This window comes from Heliconius melpomene, chromosome 9, assembly GCF_056956725.1.
Source record: "Heliconius melpomene rosina isolate 202511_hmr_F chromosome 9, ASM5695672v1, whole genome shotgun sequence".
NCBI lineage: Eukaryota > Metazoa > Arthropoda > Insecta > Lepidoptera > Nymphalidae > Heliconius > Heliconius melpomene.
In genome coordinates this window covers 786,582-799,300 of record NC_140397.1, presented here as the reverse complement: position 1 = coordinate 799,300, position 12,719 = coordinate 786,582, and the positions used below count along the sequence as shown (strand labels likewise).

The window sequence follows — 12,719 nt, the reverse complement described above, 5'->3', positions numbered from 1 at the left end:
CTCTTACCTGTACTGTAAAATAGGTTACGTCAAAACGATTTACATTGTAAAATATAGTCTCGATAAATGGATTATCTATAACAAAAAATATTTTTCAATTCGATTCAGTAGTTCTTGAGATTGACGCGTTCAGATGAACAAAGTCTTGTGTCTGATTTAATTGATTTTCTACTATTCAAACATAAACCATCCTATTCGAAACCATTTTTCATTAATAAAAAAAATCTAACAACATAATAATGTTGAACGTAAAACAGCCATGTTTACCATTCCACAGGCAGATGTCTAAAATTAGTGGGAACACGAGTTACGGACTTCCTTACTGTTACTGTTTATAGATTTTATTACGGCACGTGGGTCGTAGGGTGACAGAGTAGGGAAGTATGTATGGGAATGGCATGTGTTAAAAAGGGGGAAAAGGGAATATAGTAAATATTTATGTTATGGAGGTTATGGCTGTTCTAGTTTTTTGGTTTTTTGTCTCGAATATAAATAGAGAACTAGCTTTTAGGTCGGTATGGCGAAGGGACACTAGCAAGCGGCTGTTACCGCAACACGTTGTGGGTTCGATTCTCAATCGTGCACATTTAATATTTTCATTTTATCGCTCTGGTAATGAGGCAAGCGCGACTTCGAGTTCCGCCACTCAGCACGCAATACATCTAAAACTTGGCGACCTTAACACTAGGTTCCTAAATTTCCTCTGCCTACCTCGCTATGTGTGGCATATAGCGTAAAACGAAAAAAATGAAGTTATAAATTAATAAAAATACATCTTTAGTATATCAAAGATTGAAGTAATATACAATTATAATTGAAATAAATGTGAAATGGTCTTGTGTAGTACTTTCTCTGATATTATGTAGGTTTTTCTATAAAATTCTTTTATTTATTAATATTTAATTATTTTAATAGTGTGTGACTATCGTTTACACGATTATTGAAGTGCGACGGCTATTGTATATAATATAATTAATAACTAAACACCGTCGTGGCGCAGGGGCACAAGCGTGTGACTCTAAACGCGCCAGGTTGTAGGTTCTATTCTCACTCGAGGAAATCAGATATTTTATATTTTCTTTTCCTCGTTCTGGTGATGAGGTTATTTGCGGCGGAGATTTGGCAACGGAGCTATGCCTGCTATGTGTTCTAAAAAAAAAACAACTAAAACCCGCCGTGGCTACTTATTATGAACGCGACGAATATGGGTTCGATTGCGATTCCGAGGAACGTTTTTTTTTCATTTCTCCGCTCTGGTCCCAAGACAAACCGCAGTTTCTTGGTAATTAGGCGGTGCGTGGAGAATGGAGTGTCCTAGCAAACGGTCCCTTCTGCATTTTTTCAATTAAAAATTGCATTGGCATCTGCCAATACTATTCCTGATCATTCTCAAAGAATTTTTCAAAGATCAGCATCTGCTGATGCTGATCTTTGAAAAATTACTTTATCCATGAAGTATAATTCTATTTCCGTTTGCGTCCACAACCGGAAGCTGCAACTATTAGGGGGCTGAGGAAGAAACCTCATAAGGTCCTTTCGAAAGGATAAGCTATGTATTATGTTACCCACATCTTTCCTGACTGTATGAACATAAGTTAGTTTTGAAATTACATTGAATTTATAGATGAACTAGTGGGCCCGGACGCGGCTACGCCCGCGAAAATATAAGCCTAAATCATTAAAATAAGTTAAAAAATAATAATAAGTGGAGATTTATTATTAGAAAAAATATCTGAGTAACCGAAATGAACAAACCAAAGAAGTAAAAGTAACTAAAGGAAATTCTTAATATTAGAAAAAAAAACCTAAAGTTTGCCGTGCGCGCGTACTAAACATTTTTCTATATTAAATAATTATTAATTTTTGCGAACAATATTAAATAAAATCTCAAATGATTAAAATTACGATATTTTAAGTGTATAACATCGGTATAGATAACCGAACTGAGATAAATTAATTATAAGCAGCAAATAATTACATAAAAAATAATAGTAATTCGAAAATCTATAAAAATTTACAAAATCATCAAAGTCATCCGCCCGTTCGCGTCGGTCATACTCATATTATGCCGCCCGAAGGCTAGGTCATTTGGAATCAGTCACATCTTAATTATTTATTAGAATGTTATACAGTAAATTATAATTTCCATCTAGATGAAATGCTAAAAGTGACTATTATATTTATTTTCATAAGGATGAATATAAATTATAGAAATCATCTAATTTTTGTTAATGATTTGTATAAAGAGATTTGTATAAATCTATATCGGCGCGCGCCATGTATGCATTAAGCAAACTCACTGTGGGTGACGTTTTCTTAAAACAGCAAACTTTGCAAGCTGTTGCTTAGCAACGCGTAGCGACGATTGTTATTAACATGGCGGAATAAATTCCTTGTCAAATTAATTATTTTAATATATTGGTATATAACGAAAATATTACAAATATGAGAAAAAAAAAGTATCCTATGTTCATCCCGGGACCCTCAAGTATCTCTATATGAGTATTTTATCACAATTAAATTAGCGGTTTGGCCCTGATTGCGGAAAAGACAGACAGACAGACAGACAGACAGACAGACAGACAGACAGACAGACAGACAGACAGAGTTACTTTCGAATTTATAATATAGGTATGGATTGAGAAATCTAATCTCATTGTCTACATAATAGGCATTTCTCTACGAATGAATAAAAAAAAATAAAAAAATATTTTGCTCTTTTTTAGCCTCACGCTTTACTTCACATAGTAGGCAGTGGGAACCTGGTGTTAAAATACTCCGTTCCCCACACATTTAAATTTTGAGTCATTGTGTATTGAGTAATAAAATGCAATGCCACATTTCGTATTGTCACCAGAGAGAAGAAATAAAAATAACTCATTACCTCACGTGGGAACCGAACCTGCAACTTAACAATCGTCTCAGTAACACTTATGAAGTATAGCTATAAAAAATGTACGTATTGTATTATTTTTTATATGAAAAACGCATAACTAAATTAACAATCGGACACACAAATGTTTTTTGCGAGTTCAAGTTCAATACTAATTTTGTGATTAGCAGTCACCGGCTACCTACCTACTTGTCAAACAGGAAGTGTATATTGAATATAATTTACAATCTGAACAAGCTGTGTTGTGTATTTAGTTATCGATATTTAATATAATTGATAAGAAAAGGTGCGGCGTTGAGTTACGCTACTGAATACGCAATTTCTTTATAATTCGAAGGAAAATGAAGAACAGAGCCTTCTAGAATTCTGCCTATCTTGCTATGCGCTGTAAGCTAAAAATACCCATATAATTGCAATTTTTTTATTTAATGTATAATATTATTAAATAAACACATATATTTATTATTTTGATATAAATGTATCCACTCGTACTTTTTCTTATGAATATATAATTATAATCAACCTTGATGTCGCAATTGTAAGACGAATAGTTGCAATTTATTTAAAAGGTTTCTAATGCTTAGTAATTTTAAATAAGTATTGTATGTAATGTATAGATGTAGAAGTGATAATTGTTGTATGTCGGCACTTCGTCGAAATTCTAGAATAGTTATTATAAAATATATATACTTTTATTTTTAACCGACTTTAAAAGCAAATGTCGGCTTGCAATGAATATTTGAGTTAGCGAGTCTAGCACTTGCGCAAAAGACACACCGTTCCCATCCCACTTTCGTTTTCCATTTTCCGCAGAATTCTTTTATTAAAATTTTGAAATTACACATCATACCTTAATCTATTTGTACTGTATTTGACATTATATTTTATACATATTATTTGACTTTTTGTACTTACATATTTTATGATTTTTACATAAACTATTTGTAAACTGAAGCCTTTGAAGTACTCTAGAAATTATTTTCTTTGAAAGACTTAAATATTTTTCAAGAAATTCCTCTAAATAATACCCTACCTGATCTACCTTGAGAGCTAAGTTGTTAACTATAATAATAGGTTCATATAGTTAATTGTCGTGTTTACAGCACTCTCATTACCTTCAAAAAGGAATAAGACAGTAATTGTTGTGGTAAATGTATGAGAAGCATCTATTTTCTACGAAACCGAATTATAAGAATATTTATGTTGGTGCCATTGTAGGTGGTATGTTGTAAACATTGTTTGTGAAATGTTTTCTTTGAGTATTTTCTTTATGATATAAGCTTTTTTTGTTTTTTATTCCAAGTGGTGTTTTTGGTTTGATTGCCATTCATTGAAAGAATAAATTCTAGGCAATATCTCGAAAGCAGGGAACGAAGTGTAATAACCGTATGTTCCCATTGCCTACCCTGCTATTCGAGAGAAAGCGTTAAGCTTAGTTTATTCAATAAAAAAATGTAATCGTTCCTTTTATTGGGATCAACCCATCACGTTTACAAACCCACACTCCCCCACTTGGCAACAACACCCTCTAAAATACATAAAAGAATCCAATCTGATATTTCCATTTGATCCCAAAGTTATTTCTGTCATTTTATTGTCCACAAGTACAAAAGATTGTTGCTTTAGTGCGGTATTAACATACAGAATAATTATCAATCCGGTGAGAGGTGTGGTAATGGCAAGGTCAATGGGTTGTTTGTATAATAGATTCATATCTACCTACCTACAGGTAGTACCTGCAGTGTGCGATGATTGCTTTGGGTAGTATGGATAATTAGAATATGTTTGTGAATAGGCTATCGTGGTTTTCTGGTATAGTGTCTGCTGGTGCTGTGAATATGAGGGTTGTGGGTTCCATTTATATTTGGAAATAAATATTTTGATTTCCTCGCTCTCTGGTATCAAGATCTCGGAAATTAGACTGCGAAGGAATAGGAAAAGTTGGAGAATGCAGTATGTTGAGACTAGGTCTGCACTGTCTTGCTATCGAGAATGCTACGCCTGGAGCTGAAACAACTGTTATTACTATTATTCTTTTACATTTTTTAACAGACGTAACGATAAAAGCATATTATATATTTATTTATATTGGTGGGATATTTTGAATTTTCTAAAATATCTGTTTTAAATATGACATATAAAAAAATAATGCTTAGCAACTAAAGAAAATTAAACACGAAATTAAAAGTAAAAAAATTACAAAGACATTACTTTATTAGCTTTGTATAGCTTCTAGTGTACAACAAGCACGTATCTCAGTTGGGGGAGACAAAAATAGATTCAATTGTCTTCCGTATTTCACACGACGGTGATTCATAATGAATAAATACCAAAACTAACTTTGGAATTATCTTTTCTAATAATTATATTTTTTCAGTTAGTTTTTTAAATTCTAAATCAGATAAGATTTTGTATAATCAATAGGTATTTTTACCTATGTTTAGTCAAAGAATTATTCTTGAGACACTCTTTCCGCATTTCCCTCCCACTTTCCCAGACAATGCGTGTTGTCTGGCGGAGCTCAACACAACACTTTGTCTTGATACCAGAATAGGAACATCATTTTTCATCGTTACTCCGTTACTTTTCACATATTTTTTTTTCACAATATTCGAGAAAAAATAAAAATAATTCATTCCCTCAAATGGTAATCGAACTCACAACCGTCGCGTATCCCGCCAGAGGCTGTGCCGCTGTACCACGGAGTCAGTTATTTTATTTGTTTTACACTCGATAAAGTACCTGATTGGAAGTTACGTCACCATAAAAGTATTTAACCTGTCGTTCTTGATACGAAGTCATTATATTACCTATTATATGTAGGTGTTAGCTGTAATAAGACCAGAACGTTATATAATTTAAGTCATTAGAAGCCGCATTAACAGAGGTCAGTTTGTTTTTAAATGATATTAAATTGCTTCAAATACGCCAGTAAGGCCAGCCGTGGCGCGGGACACAAACATGTGACTGTAATTGCGTTAGGTTGTGGGTTCGATTCCCACTCGAGGAAATGAAATATGTAATATTTACATTTCTTTGCTCTGGTGTCGAGGCAAAGCGAGGCGTTGATCTATAAGAATTAATGAGTGCCCATCCCTCTTTCCTTTAGGGATTTCTCTAGGAGCTCTATATGATACCTACTTATTACCAACGAACCAACCCTAAAGAATTTTACAGTTCAAATAGCAACTAAAAAAAGAAAATATTTAAAACTATCCTTCCACTCATTCCCAAGACACGCACAAGGCTTCATGCGTCGTAGTTCTAAAGAGCTCTCTACATTTGCAAATGAAAATCCTTGTTTTTCCACACTGAAAGCTCTACAGTAAAGGGTTATTCACAACTCATTCCGCCGTCTCTAGGGTCCCTCACAAAGGAACCTAGCCGTTCCTTGGCGCCGACGAAAATTGTAACAAAGACCAGACAAAACAGCTGTTAGGCACGTACTTTATAATAGTTTCTTACTCGATTTTGCTGAAATTTATCCTAAATGTTGGGTGTTAGAGTTGAAATTTCAAAAAGTGTACACAAACTTTAAGTTTGTCATCAATTTTCAACTCTAACACATTGCGATAGAGTTTATTTTGTGTACTTTCGAGTCGTGAAAGGTAATTTTTGCTATGGCAAATGTCACCGGTTGTGTTCCAGGAAGATATCATTGATGGGCTCGAGACGGTCTGGGGTGCATAAAGCTCTTGTTTAGTTCAAACTAATATATCCTCTATTTGCATAATTTTAGAGAACATTTTCGTATGAGTGAAATTTGCACACCTAAGTGCAGTAGCTTATGCATAATGAACATTTAAAGCAAGGGAATATATGCAGGTAGTGGTTACAGAGATACTTTGTAATTAATGTTTTCATTCACTCGTCGGGTTAACACTAGGTTCCCTCTGCGTACCCTGCTTTATGGGACACAGCGTGAACCTAAAAAACAAAAATACTCTAAAAATATTATCATTCCGCCATAGCTCAAATCAACCAACAGCGAAGAATAGTAGTGAAATGATGAAATAAAAAAGATAAAAAGTTTATTTTATAAACGCAATTACCTTCTATGATTCATAAAATACGCAAAACGCACGTATTAGACGCCGCTACTGGATAACGAGCCTCTAAATATTTCTTTGTTAGTCCAATTTGACGCAATATTAAATTTACCATTTTATGACCAGTTTCTTTGTGATCGTATTTAACAGTCGGATCCGGGAAGTCTATATATGTATATGTATTAATTTAGTACCGCGGGGAAGTACGCAGAAATACCTACGCATAAATAGTTATATAAAGAATCCCATCTGTTTTTAATTCACGGTTTATCTCTTATGGGGTAGAGAGAGGTAACGAAGCGGTCAGTGGACTCTACATTTCTTTCACGTCTTCCACTGTCATCAAAATCTTCATATATTATATCCTTCAAGGACCTCCTCATGCTACTTATGCCTCCAGTTAATACTGCAGGAAAGTCACGTAAAACCATGAGGTATGTGATCAATACTGTGTTCTTGAAGGTCAAACGGGGTTTCCCTCTTGCTCCCTCATCACTCAATCTCGCTTTTATGAAGCGAGATCTTTAACATTTCATTGCGGATTCCACTAACTTGACACCACACTTCCTACGAAGATATCGAATTTCTACTTCATTCACTTTCTGTCACTCCTCCAGTCGAAATGTAACAAATTAAATACATTATAAATAATTATTTACAACTAATTTTATAAACAATCCTGTTCTCTAAGACATGTTCCAGAGTGCATGTACCAGTAAGTACAAACAGATATTTGCATCCAGCCGTGCCAATGTCTCTCTCTCTCTCTCTCTCTCTCTAATAATATTTCCCCTTTATCGTTTTTCAAATAACCATCTCCATCACATCCAGCTCAGCCTTCAATATTCATGGCGTCAACCGTAAAAGCCCAACAAAAACTAAAACTGCACATAATAAGATGCGTTCGCAATGCATTATGTATGCGGCGGCGCGACGCTCGCACAGTATTAACATGACTAATGTTACGTTGTTGTCATCTTCGCGGATTTGGTATTTTGATTGCGAAATTGTACTCGACTTATTGTTTTGGTTGGTATGGTAATGTTGGAGCTGTCGTGGTGATAGGAAAAGGCGTCTGTTATGGGTTATAAAGTGTCCTAATACTAGCTGCCTATCCTCCTATATGCAAAATACACCGTAAACCTATAAAAACTATAGCGACTGGTCATTACTTAAATAGAAAGCACAAGAACGACGGCTTTATTTTAAAGGACATATTCTCATCTAGAAGGAAGGGACATATTGAAAATAATTCCAATGTTCGATTAATTTATAGTAAGCATTTTGATTTAATTTGATTTATTCAGTGTTGGGTTAGGAAGTTGGCAGACGGCATTGTTTATTTCCTGAAATGATCCGCCCAAGATTCGAAGACGGCTTTAAGGCATAAGCGTGTTGAGAACTTGCACTCATTCATGAACCTTTCCAAGTTCCACCACTCAATACGTAATGTCTCTAAATTTGGGACACTACTAATTATACTATTCGTTTCCCAGAAGGATTTTTTTTTCAAATTTCTCGAAAAAAGTCATATTGAGATAAATTTTTTAACTATTAATTTAAATGTTTTATATTCCAACTTAAGGAACAGTCCAAGTTTCATCAAAATTGGTTCAGTAGTTGTTTATTATCTATGTATTCCTGGAGGGCACGTTGTGGAACCGCACCTCTTGACAGCTATTCCCAATTGATTTAATATTTTCAAGTAACTTTAATCCGGTGTTCCCATGCACCACACGCCATACTAAAACGTGTTGCATAAAAATCGACCAATATAACTGTACGCTCCCAATTCCAAACAATAGCTAGCAGGAATTTTATTTATGACAAAGCCAACGTATTTAGAATTAGCGATGACCTTTCGACAATTTTCAAAGTAATAGGTAGTTAAGTATTTGGAAACGAAATAAATTGGTGGAACAATTTTGCTATTGGGGCCAGTCGTGGCGCAGTGGTACAAGCGTGTACAGTAAACATGATAGGTTGTGAGCTCGATTCCCACTCGACAAATGAAATATTTAATATTTTTATTTCTTCGCTCTGGTGTCGTAGCAAAGCGCGGTATTAAGTACCGCCACTCAACACGCAATGAATCCAGAATTCTTTTTTTTAATTAGGCGGAAAGTGGAAGAACGGAGTGTCTTAACATTAGGTTCCTTTTGCCTACTCAGCTGTGTGCGGTATACAACATGAAGCTGAAAGTGAACTTCAAATTTTTTTAATGCAAACCCGCATTTCGATTCTATCTAAGCATATTTAATATGTTGAATTGACAATGTGCATATACTTCCCCCATCGTACATTCCTACACTTATATAGACTCATACATATATGGACATACATTTTCTTTACCAATGATATTTTTAAACTGCATTTCAAAGGAGCAGCTGTGAAATTTTTCACCGCACCGGTAGTAGCTTCCTGTCAGGCAGACAATACTGACATTACTATGGTAATTAGTAATTATAAAATAGTTGTTTAAACGTAATTTAATTTTAGCTTCACGCTTTATCCCGCAGATATTACTGTAGGCAGAGGGAACCTAGTGGTAAGCCACTACATGGACCACCAGCGGACCGCAATCTTGCGCTTTGTCTACGTTTTACAGTAAAGAAATGAAAATAATTCATTCTCCCGAGTGATAATTGAACCCACAACCGTGGTATTTACAGTTAGAAGCTGTACCACGATGGTCTTCACCTAATTTAATGTTAAATTCTATTATTAGTTTTTATATGCCGTCGCATTTTTTGAAAGTTTTTGTACCAAATCTTTAAAAAAGAATCGTTAATATATTACAAGTATGTATTTACATTATATATAACTTGAGGAATGCAGGCTGTTTTATATTGATTAGGTGCCAACACACTATAAAATTTATTGCAATGCAAGAATTTAATACTAATTATCAGACATGTTTACCGTCTGACAAATGCCTTACTTCCAACATGTTTAAACAACAGAAAACATAAGGCTTAAAGGTTTTGCTACAATAATTTATTTATATCGAGGCACTCGTGGCGCAGGGAAGCAGCGTCTGACTGTAAACACGACCGTTGGGAGTTTCATCCCACTCTGAAGAAATGTTTTTTTCCCGCATGTAGAATTGTAGACAGGGCCTACTGTTAAGACACTTCACTCCCTAGTTTCCGCCGAATTCTGGAGGATAGGTGTGGAGAGGCAGAAGCGCTGCTCTTTACCTGGACACGCCGAGCGGGAACCGAACCCAAAGCCCGTAGCATTTACAGTCACACGCTTGTGCCTGTACTCCACGGCGGTCTCTTTATTTTTTCCTCGCTCTATTAACAACACAAAACGCAACGTTGAGTTGCGCAATTTCCATTTAGAATATGGGGAACGGAGTTCATACAGTGAGTTTAAATAAAAAATAATTTATTACTCAATCAAGTCAAGTTCAATGTCAGTCGACAAAAACTTGGCAGAGCGTTGTATCACTAATTTCTCTGAAACTCCACTGTACTGACAGCTCACTGACAGTTCTCAATTATATTACTCGTTTGACACGTATGTCACACGGTCATTCAGTATCTGTGACGGTTGCAAAAAAATGTTTATGGTGTATTTTTTTGCTGATGTCACTTGTTTATGTTGTATGTTTGTTTATTGATCCATTATAATTTAATAAATAGATAATAAAATTAGATAGTCATTAAACATTGTGCTTGGTAGAGTATCAATCATTCAAAAATAAATTAATTTATTAATTACATATATTTTTATATATTTTTTATTATATATATTTTTTCATTATGTTAACAAAACATTACAGACAAGTGCTCCGTAACTTCTTTGTACTTTTTCTAAGTAATTACCATTGCTTACCTATTTAATTTACATATGTAGTTTTTTTGCCACAGAAACTAGGCTAAGAACTAGACATAATTATCTCTAGATATTGAATTCTCAAAGGAATTCAAATATTTGTATTGCTTTTTCATTTCTACATAATTATCAAATTTTAACTTTCAAAATTTTATAGCCTATTTGAATAAAATCGAAAGTGTTATTGGTGCCCAAAATGAGGTCACCGCGGCCATATATTTGTCGTTGACGTGTTTTCCTCTTAAAAATTATTATCTCTCAAACCGTGAAATATGGTTCTGATTGTTTTATGTTCATTCAATTTACTCACGTCAATATTATTTATTTTTGAATACGTTGGAGTGACGAAATGGAGATTCGATAACGGATGCCGTTTCGTATCCGTCATTAGTAAATTTATATTTGTAAATATAAATATTATAAATTGTACTGACATTTGCTTGTCTGTTTCACGCTCTATCCCGCAGCTGTATAGCAGGATAGGCGTATAATAATAACATTATTGTGGTTTACTAATCCCTGTCTGTACATGAAACTTAGGTGAGTATAAGTATTTATAATAGTAATAGAACCCAAAACAATAGTTCAAAAAAATGGCTGGTTGTTGGTTTGTTTATTTGTCTGTGTCTATACGTCCGTTCATCCTGATCGGCTTAACCGATTTATGTGCAGTTTTCACTATTGATTCAGGCAATCTTGCTTCGACATTTAGTGTTTCTTTTATTTAAATTGATGGAACAATAAAAAAATGATTTAAAATTAGGTAAGTTAATATATTCGACAAAATTCCTGGACAGTAATTGTTTTATTGAATTGTATAATAGATTATTCACAGATATTTTCTTTGAATATGATAATGTTATTGGAACATTTAGGTAATTCAGATTAGTAAATTAATAACTGTATAATTTAAGCGGATAAATCCGCGAGCAGGTCGCTAGTTTGAAATAAATGCATAATACGAGTTTGTACTGAGATATAAATGTAATCTTATTATTATAAAAGGCCATTATAAGAAAATTTAGCCTTTTTTCTAAATTTATCTCGGGTCGATCTCGGTGTCAGTTTTAGCGTTCACGCACCATGAGCATACTAACGAGTTGCTTTCTTACTATAATTTCACCCTGATTTCACCGCGTCTCGGATTTTTATCCAACTGATTAAATTACAAAAGTATCTATTACTTTACCTACATGCTATTAAATTGTTAGGTATTTAGATCAAGTTTTATATATAAAATGTAGAGTTCTACTAATATTATAAATATATGTTTGTTGCACTTTCACGGATTAACTACTGAACGGATTTAGATGAAACTTTACAGTAATGTAGCTTATATATCTATTTGTATTTCTTCCTTATCATCAAATAGTATCAAACTGAAGCCAGTCTTGTCCACTTGTGGTGCTCCACACGCTGCTGCGTGTGCCCATAAACGCGATAGGTTGTGGGTTCGATTGCCACCCAAAGAAATGAAATATTTTATATTTTTATTTCTTCGCTTTCAAGCGCGGCAACGCATTGCCTCCAGAATGCAGCGGAAAGTGGGGAACACTGGGTTTCCAGGTTACAGCGTGAAGCTATTAAACTGTTCAAGCAACAGCAGTCTATAAATAACAACTTATATATTAAGTTACACCGCTGTGAAATATTATAATATTAATTATTTTATTAAAATTCAAAAACCGCCTACACCTAGCAATTAATGCGTCCAATTAAACTTTCGCCGGCAGTGTCTCGAGATAATCGATCAAAGAGCGTTCCGTTAACGGAACGACGCGACGGTTTATCCCGTTTGACGTTAAACGTGAAAGTTCATTTTCTATTTATTCCGTTTAATTAGGGATTAATATTATATTTTATAAAAAGTATTTTATGATCAGACCAGACCAGTTTCTCGTATCGTACTCCACGGTACGAGAACGAAAATAAAA

At 34.3% G+C, this 12,719-nt stretch overlaps 1 protein-coding gene across 7 annotated transcripts in view; it reads left to right on the top strand.

Moving 5' to 3' along the window:
* Positions 1-12,719, top strand: part of smash (smallish) — a 151,893-nt gene that overhangs the window by 12,929 nt on the left and 126,245 nt on the right. The window lies entirely within an intron of this gene.